The sequence below is a fragment of the Giraffa tippelskirchi genome, chromosome 12, assembly GCF_054371585.1.
Source record: "Giraffa tippelskirchi isolate mGirTip1 chromosome 12, T2T-mGirTip1v1.2.pri, whole genome shotgun sequence".
In the NCBI taxonomy this organism is placed as follows: domain Eukaryota; kingdom Metazoa; phylum Chordata; class Mammalia; order Artiodactyla; family Giraffidae; genus Giraffa; species Giraffa tippelskirchi.
The window spans coordinates 123,096,808-123,119,666 of NC_137286.1; the positions used below are offsets into that span (position 1 = coordinate 123,096,808).

The window sequence follows — 22,859 nt, forward strand, 5'->3', positions numbered from 1 at the left end:
GGAATCCTCTTGCACTGCTGGTGGGAATGTAAACTGATACCGCCACTATGGAAAACAGTATGGATATTCCTTAAAAAACTAGGAATAAAACCACAACATAACCCATCAATACCGCTTCTAGGCATATCCCTGAGGAAACAAAACCTGAAAAAGACACATGTACCCCAATGTTCACTGTAGCACTATTTACAACAGCTAGAACATGAAATGGAGAAGGAAATGGCAAACCACCCCAGTATTCTTGCCTGGAAAATTCCGTGGACATAGGAGCCTGGTGGGCTACAGCTCATGGGGTAGCAAAGAGTCAGACATGACTAAGTAACTAACAACAGGACCTGAAAGCAATCTAGATGTCCATTAACAGATAAATGGATAAATAAGCTGTGTTACATATATAAAATGGAATACTACTCAGCCATAAAAAGGAATCCATTTGAGTCAGTTCTAATGAGGTGGATAAGACTTACTTCACGTTATACAAAATGAAGTAAGTCAGAAAGAGAAACATAAATATCGAGTATTAATGCATATATATAAAATCTAGAAAGATGGTACTGATGAACCTATGTGCAGGGCAACAGTGGAGATGCAGACATACAGAACAGACTTATGAACATGGACTGCAGAGAGTAAGGAGAGGGTGAGATGAATGCAGAGAGTAGCAAGGAAGCATGTACAATAACATATGTAAAATAGATAGTCAATGGAAATTTGCAGTATGATTCAGGGAACTCACACCAGGGCTCTGTAACAACCTAGAGGGGTGGGATGGAGTGGGATATGAGAGGAAGGTTCAAGAGGGAGGGGGACACATATATATCTATGGCCAATTCATGTTGCTGTATGGTAGAAATCAAACCAATATTGTAAAGCAATCATTAATCAACTAAAATAAATATATTTTCAAAAAAAAATAAAGAGATAAGACTAGTATAAAACTTGTGGTGTTGTGCCAGTTTCAGTTATACTAACATGAAGCTACGTTTTTTAAAAAAAAATATGTACAGACATGTTGATATAAATATGTGTGAATATGTACATACATATATTTATTTTCTAGTTCATGTTATTCTAAAAGTAATCATACCCAGTCAGCAATAAGCAAATTTGGTATTTAGATTTGCTGTTTTCTAATAAAAGGAAATAGATGCTTCTAGGTCTAAGCAGAAAAAGTACAAGAGGAACTTGGAACATCAATCACTGGTGGTTTAAAGTAATGAACTATTTAAAAAGGAAAGTTCCATGTCAAAAGAACTGAGGGGCTAACTTTAAAAAGCAATCAGTGACAAAATCTGGGACATTTTAAAACCACAAAATAATAAAGCTAGTAATATATAAACTACAGTGAACAAACTAAAATGAATACTCATGTATTTACATTGATATAAATATATAAATAAACAGATGGATGGATAGATATTACATATAGGACAACTTTTCCTTTTAGCTGTGAATTTGAACATATAAATAGAGAAAAATTCATAGAACTTGAAAGTCACCATTTTGTGGATACATTGTAATTATCCTTTCTTGTCAAGCATCCCAAGTAGCCCAGTGGTAAAGAATCCACCTGCCAATGCAGGAGACTCAGAGAGGCAGGTTAAAAATCCCTGGGTTGGGAAGATCCCTTGGAGTAGGAAATGGCAATCCACTCCAGTATTCTTGCCTGGGAAATCCCATGGACAGTGGAGCCTGGAGGGCTACAGTTTATTGGTTCAGCAAGAGCCGGACACAGGGGTCATGCACATGCAATATCATCAGTGTGCTAGAATTAGTTGGGGAAATTATTATGAAAAACAGGATACTTATTCATTAAAAGTGAAATAATATGGCTTGAGTTCAGTTCAGTTTGGTTCAGTCGCTCAGTCAGAGTGCCCGACTTTTTGCGACCCCATGGACGGCAGCACACCTTGAAACTCAACATTAAAAAAAAAGAAAAGAAAAGAGAAAAAACAACTATGATCATGCATCCAGTCCCATCACTTCATGGCAAACAGAAGGGGAAACAGTGACAGACTATTTTCTTGGGCTCCAAAATCACTGCAAACAGTGACTGCAGCCATGAAATTAAAAGATGCTTGCCCCTTGGAAGAAAAGTTATGACGAACCTAGACAGTGTATTAAAAAGCAAGGATATCACTTTGTTGACAAAGGCCCATATAGTCACAGCTATGGCTTTTCCAGCAGTCATGTATTGATGTGAGAGTTGGACCATAAGAAGGTTGAATGCCGAAGAACTGATGCTTTTGAACTGTGGTGCTGGAGAAGAGTCTTGAGAGTCCCTTGGACTGCATGAACATCAAATCAGTCAATCCTAATGGAAATCAGTCCTGAATATTCATTGGACGGACTGCAGCTGAAACTGAAGCTCCAATACCTTGGCCACTGATGCAAAGAGCTGCCTCATTGGAAAAGAACCTGAGGCTGTGAAAGATTGAAGGCAAAAGGAGAAGAGGGAGGCAGAGCATGAGATGATTAGATAGCATCACCGACTCAATGGACGTGAATTTGAGCAAACTTTGGGAGATAGTGGAGGACAGAGTGGCCTGGTGTGCTGTAGTCCATGGGGTCATAAGGAATCAGACATGACTTAGTGACTGAACAACAGCAAAAATGTTTAAAAGTAAGCAAAAATAAATCACTAGTATGACTTCTGTCTCTAGCTTACAACCTGATTGTTCATTAGCTACGGTTTCAAATTTGTTAGTATAAATACACTGAAATATTTTGAACTCTGTATTAAAGAAAATAGAGTTACACTGCATGAAATAAGTTTAACATTCTGAATTTGATCCTATAGAGTTTAAAGTTAAAATCTCTCATGAAAATTTGTTACCACAGTTACATTAATTTTAAATTCAGATTTAGATTTATTTGTAACTTATAAATTTAAACTTTTACAATGTCTTCCTGTCTTTTATGTAAACCTTTAATAACTGAATAAAAACTAAGCACAGATTAGGAAGTACTAAAATAAAGCAGACTCTTATCATCATATCTTTTCCAAATAAAGTTATCCCAGTAAAAAATCTTTACAGGCAAGCCCTATTTGGCAAAGAAACTATGTATAAATGTTTGTGTTTCAGACACAGAGTAAATTATAAACTGTGCAGTAATTTTTCATGATTGGCAAAGAACAGAGTATACTGGGGTTTTGAACATTTCACATAGTTTTGTTCACATTTATCCTCAATTAGGCATTTGGTACATGTGAAGGCAATATTGGAACTGAGATAAAATATTTACACTTTATGTTTTGTGTAAGGCTAAAAAGAAGATAACATCTTACTGGACAGTTTGAATTGCCTGGAATTTGACCAATTAGAATGAATAACTTTACTTGAAAATCTTTATCTAGACGGTCAGAATTTAGATTGGTAAGCTGCCTGATTAATTCCAGATTTCAAATATTTTCTTTCCAAATTTTCTTCCTGCCAAGATAATTATCGGGAACAATATAGATGAGTACAAATGGTTTTGGAAAATTTTATGTTGTTTAGGGTTAAAAATAAGTTCATGATATTTAAACTTCAGCTGTACTGGGTAAATGTATCCTTTGCCATATTCTAATTTTTTAAACATCTTTGGAAATAATCCTTGCAAAATTTTGTCACACTCAGTGTCATTTGGAAGATGAATTCCAGTTGGCTCTGTTTCATAGCACCTGCAGGTTTCGGAAATAACTAGAGTTTCAGTTGACATGTCCTAGATATCAATTTATGTTGCAAGTTAAAATGATTAAATCTGTGTGCTTGTGAGCAAGGTGCCTTTGTTAAGAATATGTAATGATAAAGAGCAAATAAAGTCAACCAGTGATTTAAATCTCTACTCTACAGGGAAAAATATATAAAATTAATGCTTGGAATTTGACCTCAGCTGTTAAAAGAAAATGAATTTTAAGAATATGCAGAAGCATGTATCTTAGTTTTTTTCAATACTGTTGATGTTTCATGAGTTAAGTAAAAAATTGCTCTTTGCAGTATTGTATGGTATGTATAGATCAAGAAGTATTTTAGTAAAATGATATTTTACAACTAAAGTTTGTAACATATAATAAACCCTTATCGTTTGATGAGTTGTCTTTTTGAGAGTTAGAAAAACACAATGAAGACTTTTTTTAAAAAAAATGCAAACTGCCTGTAGTTTGGGCTTCTCTTGTAGCTCAGTCAGTAAAGAATCTGCCTGCAGTGCAGGAGACCTGGGTTCGATCCCTGGGTTGGGAAGATCCCCTGGAGAAGGAAATGGCAACCCATTTCAGTATCCTTGCCTGGAAAATCTCATGGACAGAGGAGTCTGGTGAGCTGCAGTCCATAGGGTTGCCAAGAGTCAGGCACGACTGAACGACTAACACTTACTTACTCACTTGGGCCCAAATTCCAAAGTTTCTGTGCGAGAAAGAGTTCTCTTGAGGTTACATACAAGAACTACATTGATTTAATTCCAGTTTTGGGTCAAAGCCACTGAATGATAATGTCCAGCAAGAAGCAGGATAACAAATTGATAAAAGGCTGTAAATAACAGAATCACAAATCAATCATAAATTTTTGCATGCAATCAGACACCTGGGTCATTACTTTTGTTGTTCAGTGGCTCAATTGTGTCCTATTCTTTGCAACCCCATGGATTGTAGCATGCCAGGCTTCCCTGAGCTTCACGATTTTCCAGAGTTTTCTCAAATTCATGTCCATTGAGTCGGTGATGCTATCTAATCATCTCATCCTCTGTTGCCCCCTTCTCCTCCTGCCCTCAATCTTTCTCAGGATCAGGGTCTTTTCCAATGAGTCAGCTCTTCCCATCAGGTGGCCAAAGTATTGGAGATTCAGCTTCAGCCTCAGTCCTTCCTATGAATATTCAGGGTTGATTTCCTTTAGGATTGACTGATTTGATCTCCTTGCTGTCCAAGGGATTATTACATTTAGTTATTATTTGAAAACTTGAGGATATTAGGAACTGGCCCGGAAATCTATTGGAGTTTAGAATGAGATCAGAATATTTGAAGAAGTATTTGGGAATTTTGTCAAATCTTGAGTTCACCTAAATTTAAATACTTTTGGGAAATAACAATGGACTATCTACAATTAGAGAGAAAACATATTTTAAATGGAGACACATTTGACCCTAGATCTTCCTTAGCACAGAGCAAAGGACAGCTAGAGAGACAGTTTAGGTGACAAATTCTGGGCTTTACTGGCTTATGTCTCTACTGCAAACTTAGAAAGATATAAAATTTGTTGAAAAAGATAGGTAGAAACACAGATGGCACTAAAGGGCTAGTGTGTCCCTAGAAAAAGGAGCATTAGTCTCCAGAATGTTTCAGCAATGAGACAGAACTTGAGGAATACTTGAGGGGGACTAGTAGGAATGTCTCTATCCAGAGAGGTGTGAGCGAATTCTATCTTGATCATTATTATGCTTCCAGGCCGTCATGCAGTGCTTGACACTTAGATGACATATAGCAAAAATGTGTTTAAGAGAAAGAAATTTACTCACTTCCTCTGTCCTTACGTTACGTTTTTGGTCTCACTTCAATTTTAGTACTTATCATAGTATGCTGAGTTGTCTCACAGCATGCTCTGTTTGAGAGAGAACAGAATTTCAAGTGGGACAGATATGGCTCTCAATAACGTCTACTCACTTCTAGTTTGAGGATTTAGGAAATCTACTTAACTGCATTGGGCTTCAGTGTCCCCATTTGTGAACTGAGATGAATAAAACCAAAATCATACATGAGAACTATGGCACAATGCCTAACATAAAGCAGACAGAGTAGATGGAATAACATGCATGATCAATTCAGGACAGAAAATACAGAATAGACTAATTACAATTTAGGGATAAGGCTGAAGAAATTGACCAAAACAAAAACATGGTCTTAGAAATGTAGCAAATGCCAAATTCACTAAAAATTCAGGTTTCCAGTTTATGAGGATAAGCTACTACATCCCCTAGGAGTGGTGGTGATTATTTAGCAGTTATTTCAGCAATACTCTAGCACAAGAGCAAGGTAGACCATTTCTGCCACTGGCTGGTGCTTAGTATCCATTTCCTCAGCAAGGCTGGAGTGTTAGACATGGAAGCTAGATTGGATAGGGAACCAAGCAGAATGTCTGTCCTACTGGTTCTTTGTAGAGAGTAAGAGGAGAAAACCTGGCAGGAGCAACTTTGGAGTCCAGTTCATTTAGACCCCAACTGTTTTGGCACCAGGGACTGGTTTTTTGGAAGACGAGTTTTCCACAGATCAGGGTCAGGGGGTAGGAGGAGGTGTGGTTTCAGGATGATTCAAGCACATTACATTATTGTGTACTTTATTTCTATTCTTGTTGCACCTCAGATCATCAGACATTAGATCCCAGAGGTTGGCGACCCCTGCAGTAAATTACTACAGGAGTCTGAATCCCAGGAGACTCATTAGTTCATTACAGAGACTTAGAAGTGTGACTGTCAGCAGCGATTATGAGACCAACCAATAGAAGCCAGAGTAGGGCCATCACCTCTACCTGCCAAGTAGAGAATAAGAAGCGTGGAAAGTGAGCTAAGGTTGTTGATGTGGTTTCTTCCTAGGTCACACTGGGCTCTCTCTGTCAAGGGCAAGAATGAGAATAAGCCTGAGATGACAGGAAGGAGAATTGGACAAATTGTGTAATTCAAATTCCAGAGGAAACCAGAAAAAAAAACCCAACACAGATGTCTTAGCACATATAGGATATCTTATTATTTAGGCTTATATTTCTAACATATTTGGCAGAAAGTCTCTGGAAGAAAGGCAAATCTTAAAAGATATACAAAATTAGGGAAGAAAGTCTAACATTCAAAGGGATAGTTTAAAACATGACTGGCCTTAAAATGTGACAGGCACATTGAACTGAATTTGACCTTCTTGGCAATTTGTAATGAAAGATAAATACTTTCACAAAAACAGAATTTTTGTTTATCTAAATTAAATGATAAACATTATTCTTCCTGAAGTCTGCCTTATCCTAGATCTTCAATTTTCAACTATAAAGTATGTCTTCAGATATTTTTATCCAAAGTCTTTCCTTCATTCCTCTGAATATTCATTTCCTCCTTTGCACTCTAAGGATAATTAATGGACTAGGACTGACTCACTTTGTAAAACAGCTCAATCATTGTTGGATATGTGTATGTATAATCTCACTCCATTATAACCTTTATGACTTGGAATATATTTATCTCATAACTCAGAGAAGATATCATTTTATTTTCTTGATAAATCTTTTCCTTTTCAGATTATGAATGAAACTATGTTCCAAATGTTAAGTTTAAAGCTGTGCTTGTTTATAAAAAACAATTATGTGCAAAGCTTGCCATCAACTAGCAACATTTTTTATACTAACAACTGATGAGTTTCATGTTAACTCTCATTAGCAAACTTAGGTTGAGCTCCAAGTTCTTAGAAATTCTCCAAAAGATATATATATATAAAACAATTACAACACAAATTGTAGTAGACCCAGGGGTATAGTGAGTAGTCCTGCTGTTTCTTAAGAAGCCTCTGTAGCTTGGTGAAACATGGGTAACCCTATAAGAAAAACAAAAGTAAACCAAGAATAAACAGCACTATGGCATACCACATGAGAAAGAATGGTATTCCTGGGATTTTCACAACTTATTCCTATTAGCTTGTGGTTCAAACTTCAATATAGATTTTTAGCCAAAATGATGAATTTTATTTTATTTTTGTTTTTAATGAATCTTTTTTAATATTTATTCTTATTTATTTATTTGGTTGTTTGCACTGGATCGTAATTGCAGCATGCACGATCTAGTTCCTTGATCTAACCTGAGTCCCCTGCCTTGGGAACACAGAGTCTTAGCCACTGGACTACCAGGGGAGTCCCCAAAGTGGTGAATTTTAGTCAACATTTTATAGTGGGTAGGTGAGTGGAAAGTTTTGTATCATATCACTTGAAAGTCTTTGTCTGTTTTCCTTTTTAGTTAGCTCATCCAACAGGTTGCTGAGTATGTTCTTGGGTACAGGTCATTGGGTCAGTTCAGTTCAGTCGCTCAGTCGTGTCTGACTCTTTGCAACCCCATTTACTGCAGCACGCCAGGCTTCCGTGCCCATCACCAACTCCCAGAGCTTGCTCAAACTCATGTTCATCCAGTCACTGATGCCATCCAACCATCTTTTTCTCTGTTGTCCCCTTTTCCTTCTGGCTTCAATCCTTCCCAGAATCAGGGCCTTTTTCAATGAGTCAGCTATTCGCAACAGGTGGCCAAAGTATTGGAGCTTCAGCTTTAGTATCAGTCCTTCCAATGAATATTCAGGACTGATCTCCTTTATGATGGACTGGTTGGATCTCCTTGCAGTCCAAGGGACTCTCAAGAGTCTTCTCCAACACCACAGTTCAAAAACATCAATTCTTCAGTTGTTGGGTACTATTGATGAAAGAGATGTTACCTTAAGTCAAATAGCTCTTAAGTATAAGAACAAGGACATGAATCCAGGCCTCCTGATAACAGTTCCACAGCCAAAATATATACTAAAGTGCTTAAATAACTAATCCTGTGCAGGAGAGTTAAGTAAATTTGAGTTTGACTCAATAATCCAGAAATCACCAGAGTGTGGTTCCTTTAGAGAAGTAGAACTTTTGACGTCAGTAGAAATGGGACTTCATATTGAATTCAGGGTAGGGCTCCACATGGACATTCCTGCCACCTGATCATATTTCTTAGTAATCTCTTAATATTTATGGAGAGAATGCCAAAAATGTTAAGTTTGTGTTAATCAGTTCCTAAAAGGATTATGCCTTAACTTTATGTATTAAGCCTTTGCTTATCTTGTCAAAATCTTCAGTTTGCCTGGGATCCTAATTACTAAACTATTCCCCTATGCAGATGGTCACAGGGAGGAAGTTCCTTCTTCCTTGACCAAAGTAATTTATTAGTTTGTTGACAGATTGCATAAGGCTGAGCTCTCTGCTTATCACAGCTAATGTCTGAAATATGCCTGAGGAGTGTGTATTTTGTACTTGTAAGGTCATCGTGTTACCACAAGCTCTAGCCTGTTTGTTTGAACAAGGGCAAGAACATGCACACAGATCATTCAGTAAACTTATTAGTCACAGGTAGGGTGGTTAAGGAAGATAAACAATCTACCCAGTACCTCAGGAAAAGGTCTCCAAATTCCTAGCCTGTTTTCACATTCCAATGCCAACATAAATTTTATACAAACTTGTTTATTTGCCCTTAGTCTTATAAACATGCAAATAGTTTAGTTTATTTCTTTATTATGTATTTGTATCACAATAGATTTAATTCATGCATAATTATTTGTTAAAATTAAGAATTGAAAAGGTATCTGAGACCATTACAATTGCTACTCATAAAATGTCTCTTATTTTTCTTAAATTATATATATTATATATAAATACTATTTAAGTGAAAAAATATAAATTGCTGATTTCTTAAATTTGCTACCTATTGTAAAAGTATTATCAACTTTTACATGTCCTTAATCAGTGATTTTTCTAAAGTCTATCATATAATTTTAACATTTGAGATTCAATATTCAGTCTAATCACCTTTTTCATAAAATTAAAAAAGCAAAAATGGTGAAAAATTCCTTCAAAGAGTCAAATAGATTCAAACCAAAGTTCAATTAATGCCTGATACTGCTCTAGAAAAAATCAATTAAGCAATCTGTTTCTTTGTTCATAACTCAAGAATATCAGAGTTATGGAGACATTATATCAACAAATGAGAAAAAAATGATCATTTGTATTAAGGAAACATCTCAAGATGAAAAGGAGTAATTCCCTTTTGTTTTCTTTAGTTTTTATCCTTAAAATTTAAAATTATAGTTCAAGGAGCTATAGCTCCTTGAAGAATGGCAAGTTATAATTTGCCAGCAACTCAGATAGTAGAGGAATTTCTCTCCTTGGTTGAACAACTGCCTACTTCTATTTGGTCTATGAGGCACTCAAGAGACTAATTTAGTGACAAGAGTAAAAGAGTTTTTGCCTTGAGACTCTTTATCTTGAGTCAGTACATTCTAGGGACTGAAGTGACTGAGCATGCATACACCACTTCATTATTTATCTCTTTTAACACTTTATTATCTTCAAAACATTTACCTCATTTGATTATTTAACTGCCTAGTTTAATATCTTAATATTTTATTTTAATTATTTTATTTCCTTTTGTTATAATGGTCACAACAGTTAGCAATGGAAGAAAGAAGTAGTACAGAGCATTTGTTCATTCACTGTGAAAAATGACACTATATGACCACAAAATACTAGGCACAACATTCAGGAGAAACATTAATTATTGAAGAACCAAGCTTTGGAGTTTACATCAAAATAATAACAACAATTTGGTGGCATTTCTCTGAGATTGAGCCCCCATAATACCAAAAATGAGACTGTTTTCTCAGGATGACCCGAGTATTACAGCTGATGCATCTAGAGCTTTGGGACCCACACTCCCCTGATTCTCTCCTGACAGGAGAAGGGCATGTGTGCTGGGTCACTGGTTAGTCTGCTAAGGAGCATGCATTTGCCAACTTATGTTGTATTCTTTTTGTGAGGACCCTGACAACAAATTTCAGGGAGTACTGCCTGTGTGTGCATTGTGAGTGCCAAAGCTGAACACATGTCCCTCTTTGCCTTGACTTTTGGAATAGTCATCGCTGTTCTTGCAGTTTTGAGGCAGGAATTTACAGGATAAATCTGGTGTGCTAAAATTCAACGTTGGCCACCTCTTTCTTTTCTAATCCTGATACTCTGTTTGCTCAAATTTCTTTACTAATTAGTATCCTTTGTGTTGTTTTTCCTCTTTTATGCATTTTGAAAGGTGCTTTAAATTAGCTTTAAGAGTGAAACAGAGGACTTTTTATCATACTATAAAAAGTTTTTAACAGATTGCATATTTTTGAGCAGAAACTATGTTCCATCTGCCTCTATTGGCACTGGGTACTACATTACCTGATAGAAAAAAGGTGTGAATTCTACTTAATTGATTCCAGAACAGTTCTGTGTTTTTACTGTCATACAGAAACCAAGTGTTTAGGATTCATAGATACCCGCATCTGTGATTAAAAAAATCATGCAATGAGCATTGTTTCTAAGGTTTATGTGCATCAAGCCATTGTGCTCAAGGCAACAGCTTAAGCTAGCTTCTGGTTTCTATTCTACCTTGTCTCATGGCTCAAAGTCCACTAAACTAAGGCATTTTACCCCAAGGCGTTATCTTTCACAAGTCAACTGACATTCATGAACTTTTAGCCCACTTAGTATTGTGAGGTTTCCCAACAGCTTTCTCTGTTACCTTGGAAAAAATGTTGAGCATTTTTCCTATGACTAAACATTTCTTAGGGAGAAATGTATAATAAGGAGCAGACTGCTGCCAAGTTACAAGGAGGGAGATGAAAAGGAGGTTTTCAGGGAAATCTCCATCAAACCATTGGTTTATACTGAAAGCAGCAGTGAATTTGAGTTGTTCTTATGGAGTAAAATTATGACTTTATTAATCCTTAAATGTAGTGCTATATCTGAGGAAAGATTCAATTAGACTAACTACAGGGAAATGTCTAGAATATAACCTCTTGCTGTCCCTCACCTTGAGCACATAGGGAAATTATTCACATATGCTCAGCACAATGGGAAGACTCTTTCCTTCTTCTTGAGTGCAGCAAAATGGTGACTGCCACTGATGGCACAGGGCTTCCCAGGTGGCGCTAGTGGTAAAGAACCTGCCTGCCAGTTCAGGAGACATAAGAGATGGGATTCGATCCCTGGGTCAGGAAGGTCCCCTGCAGGAGAACATGGCAACCCACTCCAGCATTCTTCCCTGGAGAATCCCATGGACAGAGGAGCCTTCTCACAAAGAGTTGGACACAACTGAAGCGACCTAGCATGCACGCAGGCACAGAGGGCACAAGCCAGAAAACTCAAGCCAGAGAATGAGCTGAATAAGAGTTTTCTTCTGACAGAAGGGCTGGCATATATCTATATTCTTCAGAATGCCATTCGAATTTAAGCTTAAATGCATCCATGTTGACAACAATTTGGAGAGCTGTGTGAATTTTCTTGAAGTTCTCAGAAATTCAGGTGGAAAAGTATGGAAAGTCACTTACTGCACTATAATTTTTTATATGAAGCTGGACAATACATCCTAGAAAGAAATGTTACTGCCTACTGATACTCCCTTTAATTCTGCCTTAAATATAACATTGGCTATGAGCCAAGAGAAAACTATACAACAAAAGTCATCATTGATCAATGGTTATATTCACAATAATTTTTAAATATCATTGTTTTAGGGAAATTTAAGTGATATTAAAAACAATTTAATGTGGAAACATTTAAACAAAAAAAAATTCCAAGTGGTTTTCAATTCACATTAGTTTAAATTTAGCCACCACAAATCACTTCGTTCTAAAATAATTTCTTTCAGCAATAAAAATGATTAATCTCATTATCAAATATTTCATTAGAATCAGATTAAATGACATGAAATTTAATTTCTTTTTTAATTAAAGTATAGTTGATTTAAAATATTGTATTACTTTCAGGTGTACAGCAAAGTGATTCAGTTGTATATATACATATATTTTTTCTAACTACTTTCTATTATAGACTGTTATATGATATTGAATACTGTTCTTTATGCTACACAAGAAATCATTATTGCTTGTCTATCTTATATAGAGTAGTGTGCATCTGTTAATCCTATAGCCCTAATTTATCTTGGTCCCCCTTTGCCCTTTGGTAACTGTAAGTTTGTTTTCTGTATATCTGAGTCTGTTTCTGTTTTGTAAACAGATTCATTTGTATTATTTTTTAGATTCCACATATAAGTGATATCATATGGTATATATCTTTCTCTGTCTGATTTACTTCACTTAGTATGATATTCTCTAGGTCCATCCATATTGCTACAAAGGCAATATTTCATTCTTTTTATGGCTGAATAATATTCCATTGTGTATATATACTGCATCTTCTTTATACATTGATCTGTTGATGGACACTTAGATTGCTTCTATGTCTTCACTATTACAAATAATACTTCTTTGAGCATTGGGTGCATATACCTTTTTGAATTAGAGTTTCTGTCTTTTCCACATGTATACCCAGGAGTGGGATTGCTGGATCAAATGGTGATTCTGTCTTTAGGTGTTCTTTTGTTTTTGTTTTAAAGAACCTCCATAATGTTCTCCATAGTGGTTGCACCAATTTAGATTTCCACCAACAGTGTAAGAGAGCTCACTTTTCTCCCCATCCTCTCCAGCATTTATTATCTGAAGACGTTTTGATGGCAGTCATCTGATCAGTGTGAGGTGATACCTCATTGTGGTTTTGATTTGTGTTCTTCTAATAATTAGTGATGCTGAGCATTTTTACATATAAGATAACTTTTAACCCAATTACTAGAAAATAGTAAAGGAAAGAAAATCAATCATGTATGAATTGTTTGTATATTTTGAAAATTAATACTTTGTCAGTCACTTCATCTGCAAATATTTTCTTCCAGTCTGTAGGCTGCCTTTTCATTTGCTGATGGTTTTCTTTGCTCTGCAAAAGCTTTTAAGTTAGATTAAGTCCCATTTGTTTATTTTTGTTTTCATTTCTTTTGCCTTGGGAGAGTGATCTTAGAAACTATTGATGCAATTTACATCAGAGGATGTTTTGCCTATGTTCCCTTCTAAGAGTTTTACAGTATAATGTCTTATGTTAAGGTCTTTAATAAATCATCTGAAATTTGATATTACTTAACTATACAAATAATCTATTTTTGAATATCTCACCTATTTAGCCACATTTGACCTTTACTATATTTTTTTTGTGGAAATCATTAAATTTAATGCCATCATATAAACACAGTTTGAGTTATATCATCAGATACCTACATTTGTTTGTAATAATGGAAGGCACCTATCTCCCTATTCTGTCAGCCTTATACATATGAAGACCAAACTTTAGAGCTCTATATAGCAGGTCCTGTCTGGAGACCCACTTCCCTCTTCCAGCCATAGTCACATATCAATCTGTAATTCCACCTGTCAGCACTCTACTCTTCCTATGTCAAATATCAAAAGAAGCCAAGTTTCTTGGTCATTACTGTTACCTGGGTTTCCATCCACAGTAGTGTCTCTCTCTACATATGTGTGTGTATATATATATACACACACACACACATATATACACACACACACACGGTGTATATATGGATATATACATATATGTGTGTACATCTAAATACATATTTATATACATATACCCCACATACACATATGATTTTTTTTACAAGCACTGAAACAGCCACTAATGGCAATGGCCAACTTTAGTGGGATTTTTAAGCCAAAATAGCCAATATAGAGTTTCTAAAAAATATATACTGGATAAAATTCCAATAGCTTGTTATCCACTGACTTGTGAAAGCTGAGAACAGGTACTGCTAGAAATAGTTATTTTTATACAATCCATTTTTATGGCCTTGCAAAGATATTCCTGCTCCTATAATGCTTTTCTCTGAGTGAACTTGAAACCAGGGTATAATAGACTAGAATATACATCATAGAATTCTGAGCATGAGTTCAAATATTTTAGAGATAAATTTTGCATATCTACAAACTAGTATACTGAATAAAGTTTCTTTTTTAACAGGGAATTAAAAATTTATTATAAACTTTCCTTTAGTAGTGAAGCTGTATTCTCTTTCCCTGAAAATCATTTTTTTTAAGTCAATGGTGTATTATTAGCTGTATGAAATAAAGAAAAAAAATGATTTTTCCACATATGCATAAGATTGTAACCATATGCACCCAATAGTTCAGTTTCTACTATGGATTATATTACATCAAAATAAATGACAAAATCTCTGCCTGGAAAGTCAATATTACTGGGGAATAAGTGATGTAATAAAAATAACCAGAGTGTTGTCTGCTAACTTTACGTGGAATGCTCTTTTACTGCAGTTCTCAGAATAAGACTGATATATTAATATATATGTATAAAGTTATACATATTAAGGCATATAAGGGAGCGTTGATATATATGAAATATATTTACTATTTAAAATACATGTTAGGTGCATTTTATAACCATTTTTTCTTTTTTGTTTTTTAGGGCAGGCATTATTTTAAGAGAAATGAAGTGGAAACTGTAATTAATTAATTAGCATTGACCAATAATGCTACTGGAGATCAGTGGAGAAATAACTCCAGAAAGAGTGAAGAGACGGAGTGAAAGCAACATCACCACCCAGTTTGTGAATGTGACTGGTGATGGAAATAAAGTCTAATGCTGTAAAGAGCAATATTGCATAGGAACCTGGAATGTTAGGTCCATGAATCAAGACAAATGGGAAGTGGTCAAACAGGAGATGGCAAGAGTGAATGTTGAAATTCTAGGAATTAGTGAACTGAAATGGACTGGAATGGGTGAATTTAACTCAGATGACCATTATATCTACTATTGTGGGCAAGAATCCCTCAGAAGAAATGGAGAAGCCATCATAGTCAACCAGAAAGTCCAAAATGCAGTACTTGGGTGCAATCTCAAACATGACAGAATGATCTCTGTTCATTTCCAAGGCAAACCATTCAATATCACAGTAATCCAAGTTTATGACCTGACCAGTAATGCTGAAAAAGCTGAAGCTGAACAGTTCTATGAAGACCTACAAGACCTTCTAGAACTAACACCCAAAAAAGATGTCCTTTTCATTATAGGGGACTGGAATGAAAAAGTAGGAAGTCAATAAATACCTGGAGTAAGGCAAATTTGGCCTTGGAGTACAGAATGAAGCAGGGCAAAGGATAATGGAGTTTTGCCAAGAGAACACATTGGTCATAGCAAACACCCTCTTCCAACAACACAAGAGAAGACTCTACACATGGACATCACCAGATGGTCAATACCGAAATCAGACTGATTATATTCTTTGCAGCCGCAGATGGAGAAGCTCTATACAGTCAGCAAAAACAAGACCGGGAGCTGACTGTGGCTCAGATCATGAACTCCTTATTGCCAAATTCAGGCTTAAATTGAAAGTAGGGAAAACCACTAGACCATTCAGGTATGACCTAAATCAAATCCCTTACGATTGTACAGTGGAAGTGAGAAATAGATTCAAGGGATTAGATCTAATACATGGAGTGCCTGAAAAACTATGGACAGAGGTTGACACTGTGCAGGAGGCAGGGATCAAGACAATCCTCAAGAAAAATAAATGCAAAAAAGCAAAATGGTTGTCTGAGGAGGCCTTACAAATAGCTGTGAAAAGAAGAGAAGTGAAAGACAAAGGAGAAAAGGAAAGATATACCCATTTGAATGCAGAGTTCCAAAGAATAGCAAGGAGAGATAAGAAAGCCTTCCTCAGTGATCAATGCAAAGAAATAGAGGAAAACAATAGAATGGGCAAGACTAGAGATCTCTTCAAGAAAATTAGAGATATCAAGGGAAATTTTCATGCAAAAATGGGTACAACAAATGACAAAAATGGTATGGAACTAGCAGAAGCAGAAATATTAAGAAGAGGTGGCAAGAATACACAGAACTGTACAAAACAGAACTTCATGACCCAGATAATTACGATGGTGCGATCACTCACCTAGAGCCAGACATCCTGGAATTCAAAGTCAAGTGGGCCTTAGGTAACATCACTATGAACAAGGTAGTGGAGGTGATGGAACTCCCGTTGAGCTATTTCAAATCCTAAAAGATGATGCAGTTAAGGCGCTGCACTCAATGTGCCAGCAAATTTGGAAAACTAAGCAGTGGCCACAGGACTGGAAAGGTCAGTTTCCATTCCAATCCCAAAGAAAGGCAATGCCAAAGATTGTTCAAACTGCTGCACAATTGCACTCATCTCACACTCTAGCAAAGTAATTATGCTCAAAATTCTCCAAGCCAAGCTTCAACAGTACATGAACTGTGAACTTCCAGATGTTCAAGCTGGATTCAGAAAAGGACGAGGAACCAGAGATCAAACTTCCAACATCCACTGGATCATTGAAAAAGCAAGAGAGTTCTAGAAAAACATCTACTTCTGTTCTATTGACTATGCTAAAGCCTTTGACTGCATGGATCACTACAAACTGTGGAAAATTCTTAAAGAGATGGGAATACCAGACCACGTGACCTGCCTCCTGAGAAACCTGTATGCAAGTCAGGAAGCAACAGTTCGAACTGGACATGGAACAACAGACTGGTTCCAAATAGGAAAAGGAGTACGTCAAGGCTGTATATTGTCACCCTGCTTATTTAACTTATATGCAGAGTACATCATGAGAAACGCTGGGCTGGAAGAAACAAGCTGGAATCAAGATTGCCGGGAGAAATATCAATATCCTCAGATATGCAGATGACACCACCCTTATGGCAGAAAGCGAAGAAGATCTAAAGAGCCTCTTGATGAAACTGAAAGTGGAAAGTGAAAAAGTTGGCTTAAAACTCAACATTCAGAAAACTAAGATCATGGCATGTGGACCATTACTTCATGGCAAATAGATGGGGAAGCAATGGAAACAGTGACAGACTTTATTTTGGGGGGCTCCAAAATCACTGCCGATAGTGACTGCAGCCATGAAATTAAGACACTTGCTCCTTGGAAGAAAAGCTATGACCTACCTAGATAGCATATTAAAAAGAAGAGATATTACTTTGCCATCAAAGGTCTGTCTAGCCAAAGCTACAGTTTTACCAGTAGTCGTGTGTGGATGTGAGAGTTGGAATATTGAGAAAGCTGAGCACTGAAGAATTGATTGATGCTTTTGAACTGTGGTGTTGGAGAAGACTCTTGAGAGTCCCTCGGACTGCAAGGAGATCCTACCAGTCCATCCTAAAGGAAATCAGTCCTGAATATTCATTGGAAGGACTAATGCTGAAGCTGAAACTCCCATACTTTGGCCACCTGATGCAAAGAACTGACTCATTTGAAAAGATCCTGATGCTGGGAAAGATTGAAGGTGGGAAGAGAAGGGGATGACATAATATGAGATGGTTGGATGGCATATCTGACTCAATGGACCTGAGTTTGAGTAAACTCCAGGAGTTAGTGATGGACTGGTAGGCCTGGTATGGTGTAGTCCTTGGGGTCGCAAAGAGGGGTCGCAAAGATTCGGACATGAATGAGCGACTGAACTGAACTGAACTGAATGAGATGTAGGGCTTCCCAGGGGTCTCAATGGTAAGGATCTGTCTGCAATGCAGGAGACCCTGGTTCGATTCCTGGTTCTGGAAGATCCGCTGGAGAAGGAAATGGCAACCCATTCCAGTATTCTTGCCTGGTAAATCCCATGGACAGAAGAGTCTGCAGGGCTACTGTCCATGGGGTCTCAAAATGTTGGGTAGAACTTAGAGACTAAATAACATCAACGAGATTTGTGGCTGAGGGTAAACTTTCAGTCTGTCTTTCTGAGTCATTCATGTTAGTATTAAGTAGTTTTATGTATTGCGATTTGCCTTAAGATTAATTTCGGTAAAGAGTTTCTCTTATACTATGTGTGAAAACTACCAGATAATGTTAGAACATCTTTCCTCACCTATGGTTTTCTTAAGGCAGAAGATACACTTTTGGCTCTGTCCTACCCCTACTTCTCTAGTGGACTGTGCTACTTGGTTAATAAATTTGGTCTGCAATTCTCAAGAAGGTGGGTTAAGCTTTCAGAAATCCATCGAATGGTATTTGATAAGTTTACTGCTTCTTTCTTCATTTAGACTGATGACTCGAGTGTGTTAAATTTAAAGACTTAATAGGGCTGCCCCAAGTTGGGGGGGTAGTCTCCTTTGTTTATATTTTGTTCTCATGACAAGTTATGTAAAACAGTTTTTTTTTTTTCTGTAATAAGTTGGATATTTTCAGTTAATTCTTCAATTGACTATAAATTGGTCTGAAAATGAGAATGATGGCTGCCTCCAAGATCTGAGTTGATTAAATCACCTTAAAGGGCTTTTTCCTCTCTTTGCTGTTGCTTAGTTACTAAGTCATGTCCAACTCTTTTGAGACCCCATGGACTGTAGCCTGCCAGGCTCCTCTGTCCGTGGGATTTCCCAGGCAAGAACATTGGAGTGGGTTACCATTTCCTTCTCCAGGGGATCTTCCCTACCCAGGGACTGAATTCAAGTCTCTTGCAGTGGCAGGTGGGTTCTTTACCACTAAACCACTAGGAAAATCCCTTTCTCCTCCATACAAAGAGAATAAAATTCGCTACTGATTAGTAATTGACTACTAGGTGCCATGTTCTATTTTTTATGATTTTCACATGTCATGTCTCAACTATTCTATAATCTAATATGGTTGCTACACTTAGGATCATTTTACTGATGAGGAAACTTAGACACAAAGTGATTAGTTACCTCCCAAAGAATTAACTAATGAGCAACCATGACTCAAATTCAGTTCTGTCCAATTATTGATTTAAAAAATCACTTATATGATATTTAACCTGAAAACCATAACAGGGCATAATTAAATTAAAATGTGCATTTTTTTAAATGTGTTAAGTGAGAAAATACAAAATTAAAACAAGAAAATAAACATAGAGGAGTTTTTACAGTTTTACAGTTTGGGCTTCCCATATGGCACTAGAGGTAAAGAACCTGCCTGCTAATGCAGGCAACTTAACAAGTTGTGGGTTCAATCCCAGGGTAGGGAATATCCCCTGGAGGAGGGAATGGCAACCTACTCCAGTATTCTTGCCTGGAAAATCCCATGGACAGAAGAGCCTGTAGGGCAATAGTCAACAGGGTCACAAAGAGTTGGACACAACTGAAGCGACTTAGCATGCAAACACAGACAACTACAGTTTATCTTTTATCTGATTTCCCCTTTCTATTTCCCATCTCAGATCAATCCAGTGCTAACAGGTTTATTTCTTTGGAAATTTTCTCTTATAAAACTTATAGATACCTGTAGATATTTTGGAATTTTTATTCAAATATTCCTAATCATAATCTACAGATTCCTTTAAAATTCTTTGTAGTTCACTGACTATGGCATATCGGTTTCTATTTTTAAACCAATTCATGTACATTTATTATTTTAAATGAGTTAGGTCATATATGGTTGCCTATTTTTAAAGTTTTATTTTTTCTTTAATTTACTCCCTCCTCCTTTTTTTCTTTCTGCACCAAATGCATGCAGCAATACCACTACAAACACACACATAACAAAATAAAGGTAGACTGTATCTAAGCAGTCTTCTATATGCTTATGTACTCATATAAAGTATGTAGATTTATAACTTGAGTTTAGATAAATCAGGTAATAAGAACTCAATGTTACCAGGAGTTTCAGTTCCTACTCCTATTTTTCTTGCAAAGTTTTCTTATTATTTATAAAAAAGGATTTCTTTACTTCAGGAACAGATGGGCACCATCACATGAGAGCTACTATATGAAGTTTTATGGCTAATGCATTTTGTGGCAAGTTTTCCATTTGAAGACTCAAAGTTTACAAATTTATAGCAATAAAAATATTGTACAACATGCATCTCATGATCTCTTTTGTTGATTATGGTATCATTTACATTCTTTCCATAGGTTTCTTTATAGTCTTTACTCTTCTTTTTCTTCATTAAATGCCAAATTACATAGACTATTTATAGAGACAGACATATTTAGCTTATCATTATGGGTGAAAAATGCTTAACAATTACAAAAGAATTTAATGAGAAGAGTTACACAACAAAATACAATAATTAGCTAAAGGATCTATAAGATTATTCAGTTTTTTTTCTCTTTGATATGAGCTTGGTAAGTTCTATTTTTCTAGTAATTTGCCCATTTCAAAGTTGTTGGCTATAATTGCTTATAACATTCTCTCATATTTTACATGTTTGATAATTGGTATTGGCTTTTGATGACTTGCTTCATTTCTTTAAAACGTTTCTCTAGAAGTCTCGTTGTGTTGTTAGTTGCTAAGTTGTGTCTGACACTTTTGTGACCCTATGGACTGTAGGCCACCAGGCTCCTCTGTCCATGGGATTTCCCAGGCAAGAATACTGGAGTGGTTGCCATTTCCTTCTCCAGAGGATCATTCCAACCCAGGGAACTGAACCCACGCCTCCTGCTTGGCAGGTGGATTCTTTACCACCGAGCCACCTGGAAATCTCTACATGTAAAATAGAAAAATGTTATGTCCTTTTTAGTTGTGAAAATACAGAAATACACCATTTTTTTTTTAAATCTGGAAGAGAATGACTGTGGCTAGTGATCTCAATAAAACCAAAAACTTACTGGTGTCAATCTTTTCAATTCAAGAATACTGGAGTGGGTTGCCATTTCTTTCTCCAGGGAGTCTTTCTGACCCAGGGATGGAACACACAGGTCCTGCATTGCAGGTGGATTTTTTTCTGCTGAGCCACTGGGAAGCCAGAGATTTATCGATTTTATTATCTTCTAAGAAACAGCTTTTTGCTCTCTTGATTATCTGTTTTATTTTCTGTTATTAATTTCTGTTCTTATTATCTTTTTCAATTTTTATTGTTTAATCTATAATTCAGATACAGACTTACTATTAGTGTCAGCTTTTTGTTTGATCTGCTAAATGCATTTAAAAATGTAGATGTTCTAAGCACTACTTCAGTACACTGAATAACTATATTGGTATGTAGCATTTTATTATCATTTATTTCAAAACTATTACTATCTAGTATGATATCTTCTAAAATATTTGGGTGATCTAGAAAAATACTTTTATATTAATAAATATGGCATTTTCCATTATTTTTTTGCTTTGCTATTTCAAATACAATGAATTATGGTCAGAGAATTCTGTATTCCTTCAATCCTTTGGCATTCTTTTGAGTTTTATTTTTTAAAACTTTTTATTTTGTATTAGGGTATAGCTGATTAACAATGTTTTGATAATTTCAGGTAACAGCGAAGGGTCTCATCAATACATAAACATGCATCCATTTGACATTTTTTAAGACTTGCTTTATTGCCTACTGTTGGTCATTATTTTTGGTTGAATTGCAAAAGTTTCTTATGTGTATATCTGAAAATATTGCTAAACTGTATTTTTTAAAGGTAGCATTCTATATATTCCAGGGGATATATTTAAAAACACATTGTATACAACTTTTGTATCTTTATCTATTTTTTATGTATTCTAGCAATTATTTTGCACAATTTTTCACTGTTATTGTTATTCTAGATTTGTCTAAATCTTTTAGTTTCATTGAATTTTGACTTCTATACTTTAAATTCACATTAGGTACAAATACATTTATAACTATTACATATTCTTGTGATATTCAAATAAATATCATTCTCCTATGGCTCTTTAAGTAAAGATTGTGCCTTAAAGCCAATTTTTTGAATTTTAACAAAACTTTACCAGCTTTCATTTTGCTCTTTGCTATAATTTTCTATTCCTTTATAACCACAATTTCTATACTTCTGTGTAAACAATATAAAGGTGCTTATTCTTGCTACTGCTGCTGCTGTTGTTTTTAAACAGTATTACTGAATAAATGACTAAAACCTGCCAACTACATGGAGCTGGATAAAGTGTATATTAGGTATGGATTTACTGTAACAATGGTTTCTTTGTGTGTATTGAAGCTTCATGTTGCTTCCTTTGTAGCTGCTGTGGGATTTCCCCAAGTATAAGATCCTGGAGAATCTATTTGAATTTGATCAATGATGGGGATAAATGGATAGCTAAGTGTGAGTGAGTAATTTGGGGTATTCTAATCATAGTTCTCTGTATTTTGTTAGATGCTTACCTGAGAAAGCTGAGTTAAAGCTTGCTAATTACAAATCTCAGCTAATCGTGGAGTAGATTAGAAAAATTGAAGAAGGAGAAGAAGATGGAAGAAAAGGAGGAAGAGGGAGACAGAGCTCCTTTAAGAGATCCTTCTCAGGAGAGCTGTTCTGAGA

General features: G+C 36.0%; 2 long non-coding RNA genes across 2 annotated transcripts in view; both read left to right on the forward strand.

Annotated features, from left to right (window-relative positions):
- The window catches only part of LOC145529453 (uncharacterized), a 41,974-nt gene extending 25,721 nt beyond the window's left edge, over positions 1–16,253 (forward strand). The window contains exon 2 of the long non-coding RNA XR_014071246.1: positions 15,096–16,253. This is a non-coding gene — a long non-coding RNA (uncharacterized LOC145529453). The remainder of the gene's footprint in view (positions 1–15,095) is intronic.
- A 2,545-nt stretch (positions 16,254–18,798) lies between these two features.
- Positions 18,799–22,471, forward strand: LOC145529452 (uncharacterized). The gene is made up of 2 exons (XR_014071245.1): positions 18,799–19,040; positions 21,244–22,471. It is a non-coding gene; the product is annotated as an uncharacterized LOC145529452 (long non-coding RNA).
- The last annotated feature ends 388 nt before the right edge of the window (positions 22,472–22,859 follow it).